Source organism: Eptatretus burgeri, chromosome 1, assembly GCF_056783735.1.
Source record: "Eptatretus burgeri isolate ZD-2024b chromosome 1, Ebu_testis_v1, whole genome shotgun sequence".
Classification (NCBI taxonomy): domain Eukaryota; kingdom Metazoa; phylum Chordata; class Myxini; order Myxiniformes; family Myxinidae; genus Eptatretus; species Eptatretus burgeri.
The window spans coordinates 104,068,284-104,075,783 of NC_140961.1; the positions used below are offsets into that span (position 1 = coordinate 104,068,284).

Below are 7,500 nucleotides of genomic sequence, written 5' to 3' on the forward strand. Positions count from 1 at the left end.
ATTTCCTCACTTGAGTGCATTGCCCCTGGATGACTCACCAAGAGTTACTTAGATGCTTTGATATTTGTTGTCAAAGCATCTAGGCACTCGGGAGAGCACATACCTCCGCCAGGCAGAAGATTTTATGTTTTCTATCACACAGATTGGCCGGATCTGGATCTGGACCTTAACCAAAATCTCATCGGCTTGCACTTGTTACTGAACCAACTCATCCACCAAGTTTTGTTATAACTCATCAACAACTTTTTGACATATATATTGTGCTATATATATCATGTTTGGCCCCATCTCTCAATGGTGAAGAATCACTGAAATAATTATTGCATCTGGATCCGGATCTTCACCAAAATCGAATCGATTCATCCTTGTCACACACCCAATCTGTCCACCAAATTTTTTGTCTGAAACCGTCCATAGCTTTTTGAGATATCATGGTCACAATCAGATAGATAGACAGGGGTGAAAACATAGCTTCTGCTGACCTTCAGTGGTGGAGGTCACAACGTCTTCGGATGAGTCAACTATGCGATGAAAAACTGCTGTTAAGCTTGTGTTTGCATTGTTGGTAGGCCAGCATGGTAATGAAGCATTTAATGTTTTGTTGCAATTAGACTTATCATTTGTGGGTAATACTTCTCTTACTCAGTTCAGCAGTTTTCTCATTTAGTATCAAAATACATCATTTGTGTAAATTGTTGCCTTAAATATTGACATAAATTTTACCTTTCCTGCCATGATTGTAATACCTGTTGACATGGTTAGCATTTTATCCATCCATCCATCCATTGGGACCATACTCTGTGCAGAGTGTTGGTGCTGCCTAAGCAGTCTCCTTTGCTCTTGGGCAGAATCCTGGAGAGGTCGCCACTTCGACACAGGATACCAGCAAGCTGGCACTCATTTTGCCGACCTCAGAAGGATGACAGGCAGAGTCAACCCCACCTTGTATTAATTCAACAGCCGAGTGGGATTTTAATTTGAACTCAGGATCTGAGGATCCCAAGCCCACCACCTGAACCATTAAGCCAACACCAGGCATAGGATTTTATCCCTTGGTTTGTATTGCAGGAGTCATTGTGTAAGCCTGAATGGTTAATCAGTGCTCTCGGTCTCGCATAATACAAGGTAGGACAGAGCTGTGATTTGGCCATGATGTAAACCATTACAAACACATGTGACCATTAAGCATGCCCTTTGGTGTGGTTTTCCATGACAGTGTCTACACTACCATCCCCATGGCCAATATTATACTGCACCATGCAGTCTCAACAGCACTACATCATGTGGTCTTCTTGATTCCACTATCCCTCATGGTCTTTGCTCTCCGACATCTAGTAAGCTCTCCTTCAACCCCTGAGAACCCAGAAGTAACCTCCGCAAGCAGCATCGAGACTAAGTGGTGTATTGGCATGGTACCAGCCTATGTGGTGCAATAGTTAGAGCATCCACTTGGAGTCTTGGATGACGGTAGTTGAAACCCTGACCGAATCATACCGTATGCTTTAAAAATGGTACGTGCAGCTTCCTTGCTTGACGTTAAACATGTAAAAATAATAGAGGATGTATAAACAACCATAGACATAGTAAGCACTGTGTACACTTTGATGGACCTCATGTCCTCCTCCTGCATTGAAGTTCCTTGCAAGGGAACTCGTAGTATAATATTATTATATAGGTATCCAAAACCTTGTCTTCTTCCTCTTTCATCGACTTTCTCCCACACCAAAATATCTCTACAGATTGTGTGCAGATCCTTTGTTTGCTGTTAAAAGTCAATCCACTGGAGAAAAACACTAATGTTTTTGGATTAATCATTGCATGATAAGTCCAGTGAATGCCAGCCATCGAAAAATGGAGAGAAAAAAAATAACATGCCTGCTCGTGGTGACTCAGGAGATCGACGCGCATTGCTTTGTGCACAATTGATGTTTCTCTGATAACACCGTGGGGATGTTCTGGCTTGAGTAATTTATTACAATATGTCTCAACATGCCTCAAAAATGATTATCCAATAAGAGAATCTTTTGGCAAGGAAAGATAACGTGAACAATCATCAGCAATCTTCTGAAGCAATCAAATATCAAGTGGTTGTCTTTTTCATTTCACCAACATGCACACAATCGATATCTGAAGCTCTTCTTCGTACATTGTGACATCACCCACTTCTGATGCATATTCATTTGTACAGGTTAAGATAATTTGATTATGAATATTTTGATATATAATGTGTTTTTTTATCATTATAGGCCAATCACTGAGTCTATGGTAGTATTACTTTCACATCACAGACAGGTCGGTAGTCTGTCTCTCTGTCTTCTATGCCTCCTTTCTGGTCTTATACCCTCTGCTTATTCCATGCTCTACCCCCCTCCCCCCTCACCCCCTGGTTTCTGTAGTCCATGTGGTTCACGAGAAACCCCCTTCTGGTGAAACTCCCAAAATACAGAATCACTGCTCACCTGCACTCATCCGTTCCTCTTTTTCCCCACCTATGCAGTTGTTCAGGTCATCCCCATTCAAAACCATGATCCTTTCTACCCTTGTTAACCCCCCCCCTCCTCAATCCCACAGATTTCCAAATTTCCAGTTTGTCCTTCCTGAGATTTTGCCTCTGTATCCATCTTGTCCACCTCGTATATCCTCACATAGCCCTCATTCTTCTCCACATCCCTTATTTGTCCAAGTCTCTCTCTAGTTGTCCCTCATCCATGCTGTTGCTGTTTCCTTCTCTCTTTTTAAATTGTTCTTTTGTTCTGTTGCATCCTGATCCGTTCTATCCATGTTCTTGCCCTTCCATGAGCCTCAACTTTGTATTAAAAAAAAAAATACAAAAATGAGTATGCTCTCACTCTCACTCTCTCCTTCCCTCACAATTATTGTATCAGCCCCTCAGCTCTTGCTTTGATGATTGTTTCAGTCATGTACACGCATCTAACTTGTACACCACTGATAGCATGAACAATCAATATAAATGCTATAAATAACACTCAGAAAAGTTAAAGTCTAATCTTCCCCTCCCTACCCTGTCCTCCCTGACCCCACCCCAACCTCTCTACATTATTGTGAGCTATGAACACAAAAAAGGTTGTGGTTCTGCTGTGCGGAGAGTTTCTGCGAACATACATACATACATACATACATACATACTGTAACTACAAATTTTAAACGTGAAAGTACTTCCTATTACTCACACATTGTTCCTAAAACTTACAGTGTGAAAGCTTAAACCATATTCGGTTTTCGCATATGTAATATTAATTTAACTTCACATTTATTTTGCTAACAAATATTCATTTCACAAATTCTACATTTAGAACTATGTAATGAATATTAGTTAATTGGAAATCAAGGTTTCTGAGTTTAACAAACGTGCTGTTTTACCCTGTGATTTGGTTCAATTTACATCGTGTCATTGCGTGGGAAGGGACAGAGGCGAGTCTGGGTCGGTGTGTAGTAGTGAGAAGGACAGGGGAAGGGGTGTTAAGAGGGTGTGGGCTGCTCTGCTCTGGAGTTGGCAGCAACAGGTGGATTCCCACACATATCATTCTCTTTCTAATCCACCCAGAAAAATAGTGCATTAAGTATCATTATGGATCACATTGCCATCCATCATCATTGGAGTGCTGTGCTATTTTTAACCGCAATTCTCATATTTTGTTGAAGTATAAAGTATTGCATCCCGTAACCATTTACCCATTGTCTATAAAGCAGGAATTTTTGTGAAAATGCTTCCAGAAGCTTCCTTCTTGACTCGGCCTTTTCACTCTAGTCGGCCGTTTAATGAGTTTCAACTATACCGGACCGTAATTATTGTTGTAATAACCTCGTGAAAAGGTGGCATCACAACTGAAATGGCATTTCAGGAAGCTGGTGCAATGTGGAATATATCCATTGTCAACTTTGTGTTGTCTTATCCTTCCAAAATTTAAATATTACCGTTATTAAGTTTTTTTTATTTCTTCTTCCATACATTCCAATACAATCATCCTTTCCTTATGGATATAGATGTTTTCCAACATCAGAGCTCACTTTTGTCTTTATCTTCTTAATTTTCCAACACTTCTTCCTCTTATAATCTAATCCCTCTTTTACTTTTTCCTTTCGACTGTTCAGATGGCTTCGAGGTATGTGTACACACTCACACTAAGCTGTCTAGCCTGAGTTTGAATCTCAGCCCAGCTATAAACTATCATCCCAGTGTTTGACAGGTAACATTATTCATCAATGTATGTCCCTCGGATGTATGTTGAGCTGGGCATCCCATATGCTGGCATTTATTGGTGGATGCTAACGATCCCACGGTGTCTTTTGCGAATAGTTGGCAAGCTATGCCTACATCCTGAACAAATTCCCAATCCTGCTCTAACCTACCGTTTCAGGGGCCTAATGTCCTTCTCATTATCAACGACATCAACGAAACAGCCATGTTCCAAGCAATGATGCAACCAACAGCCACAGGCAGCAGACAAGATGAATGACCTCTCCTTTTTATCTCACCTCTTCTACCATCTCTTCCTCTTCTTCTATTTATCTTCGTTTGTTAGCAATACTCCCTGTAAATTTAACTTGTAATTCTTATTTGGAATGACTTGTTTTATCATAGTGACTTTCAAAAACCATTTTTTTGTTTTACTAACTTAAACTTGGATTTTTATTGCGATTTATAAAATTATTCTCATTTATCATCATTTTATTATTTTTCACTCTTCTAAATCTAAATGAATAGAATTGCTCGAACATTATCAGAGTTAAATGTGACCTATGTTCAATCTGAAAATGCCCCACGAACAATACATGTTTCGTGATTATGCCATGCATGGACAAAACTCAAACTAGAGGTAAATAATAAACTGGAACTGTAATTGTGTTTTTAGATCCTCGTGCAGGATCTCCAAGTCTTACTCACGTTGTTGTTCTTCATCTTCTTCTTGTGGACTTTTTTGTTTCACAGCCTACAGTTTTCATCGAAACTTCCTGAGACTTGGCGTATATATGTAAAAATACCCTGCGCAGACAGTAACCATCTCCGATTTTGAAAATTCCTCCTAGAAAAAAAGGTATGATGTCAAAATATCTCCGCTAATGGAAATCGCCGAAAAAATTATCTCCGAAACTCGGCAAGCTTTTTGAATTCTGTTTGCGGGATTCGAAACCAAGAGTTTTCATCGGATCTTCGTGAAACTTGCCATGTATATGCAAAAAGCCCACGCGCAGGCAGTAACCTTCTCCGATTTTGGAAATTCTTGCTAGAAAAAAGTGGACGTCATAATATCGCCACTAATGGAAATCGCCTATACCATTATCTCCGAAACTAGGCAAGCAGTTTGAATTTTGTTTGCAGGGATCAAGCCAGGCATTAGCACAGATAATTTATCGCAAACCTGATACATCACAATGACGTCATATTCGTTTTTATGACGTCATCATTAAGAGGACGAGGATCTTAGCTCATTTGAGCTTGTTCTTGTAATCCATGAAGGATTTGAAAGATGGTCTCAGAAAAGTAAACTAATGAAAGAAGGGTATGGGATCCTGGGTTAGCCTGTTTGGTTTTCCCATCTGAGCACATGCTTTGTGATACTGGAATCACAGATTTCAACCACATATATTGTATTTATTTATCCAATATCTACGATTGTAATATCCTTGTCTTCCATTTTAGAATACACTTATTTTAACTGTCCATCAAACGTGCTTTCGAATCCTTATGTGCGATACATGTACATGCTTATCCATGAGCTTTGGATCAACCATACATATATATATATATATGTATATACTGTGGAGCCTGGTGTTGGCGCAGTGGTTTGGGCAGCGGCTTGGGATCCAAAAGGTCCTGAGTTCAAGCCCCGTTGGGCCACTGAATTAATACACCAGGGGGTTGACTCAGCCTGTCATCCTTCCGAGGTTGTCGAAGTGAGTACCAGTGTACTGGGCTGGTGTATACCCCAATTAAAATAGGTGTAGCATATCTCTGTGTCGTAAGAGGCGACCAGGGTTGCGTCAGAAAGGGCATCCGGCGTAAAACATGTGCCAAATCACTATGCGGATCATACGGATGATCCACTGTGTCGACCCCTAACGGGAGCAGCCGAAAGAAGAAGAAGATATGTGTGTCTATATGTATATATATATATATATATATATATATATATATATATATATATATATATATATATATATATATATATATATACATATAGACATTTAAAAAGTAATGTAAAAACATCGAGTGATGAAATCTCAAAAAATGCAACCAAACAAGGTAGGAATGACCACATTATGACCCCACAATCCTCTTCTGAATTACCATCATGACATCTTTTGACGTTTTATTGTTGTTGTGGGATTGTGATGGCATAATGTCAAAAGATGTCATGATGGTAATTCAGAAGAGGATTGTGGTCTTGTAATGTGGTGTCATTCCTTCCTTGTTTGTTTGTTTTATTTGAGGTATTATCCCTCTGTTTTTATGTTTCAAAATTTTTTTTGTACTTGTTTCTGTTGTTTTTCCTTTGAGGGAGTATATATATATATATATATATATATATATATATATATATATATATATATATATATATATATATATATATATATATATATATATATATATATATATATATACATATATATATATTTTCGAGTTAATAAAGAGAGCAAAATACACGTATACAGAGCAGTGAAGTACTACTGAAGAGAGACCTCAATGCATATCACCCACTGGAGCAGCATCGTTTTTTGGGGGGCGGGGTGGGGGGGGGGGCTCGAAGATGGCCACGCCTGGTTACACAATCACTCGACCAGGCAATATAGAGCTTCCCATCAGTTCGTGTCGCGATTTGTGTTTGTACAACTTCTTTTGAAGACAATTATAAATATTTTATCATACCGATCTTCATGAAACTTTATCACATGATAGAGTTCATCATAAGCAAGAAGCCTATTGTTTTTGAGGGAAAAAGTCAGCATAAGCCAAATGTCAACAACTTTGTCAAATTTATAAAATCCTCAATTTTCATCCGATTGACTAGAAATTTGAAAAGGGTTTGCAGATCAGGTCAATTAATTAAACCACCAATTATTTTTTAGGTCAACATCAGCCAAAAGGTCAATATAGGTCAAAAGTCAACAACTTAAGTGACATTGCTAAAATCCTCAATTTTCATCTGATTGACTTGAAATTTGAAGAGGATTTATATTTCAGGTCACTGAATTCAACCACCAATTATTTTTGAGGGCAACGTAGAGAAAAAGGTAAATGAAGGTGAAAGGTCAACAACTTAGATGGAATTTCTAAAATTCTCAATTTTCTTCTGATTGACTTGAAATTTGAAGAAGATTTGCATGTTTGGTCAATGAATTGAAACACCATTTATTTTGAAGATCAAATTTGTTTTATGGATTTCACAAGTAGTGTGCTATGTACGGCATCTCTCTTGTTTGTTTGCTTTTGTTTGTTTGCTTTTGTTTGTTTGCTTGCCTGCACAGAACTTGAGCACG

At 38.6% G+C, this 7,500-nt stretch overlaps 1 protein-coding gene and 1 long non-coding RNA gene across 3 annotated transcripts in view; one reads left to right on the forward strand and one right to left on the reverse strand.

Annotated features, from left to right (window-relative positions):
- Positions 1–7,500, forward strand: part of LOC147035092 (uncharacterized) — a 260,465-nt gene that overhangs the window by 99,704 nt on the left and 153,261 nt on the right. The gene's annotated exons all lie outside the window — the stretch shown is intronic.
- LOC147035094 (uncharacterized) overlaps positions 1–7,500 on the reverse strand; it is a 382,679-nt gene that overhangs the window by 19,563 nt on the left and 355,616 nt on the right. The window lies entirely within an intron of this gene.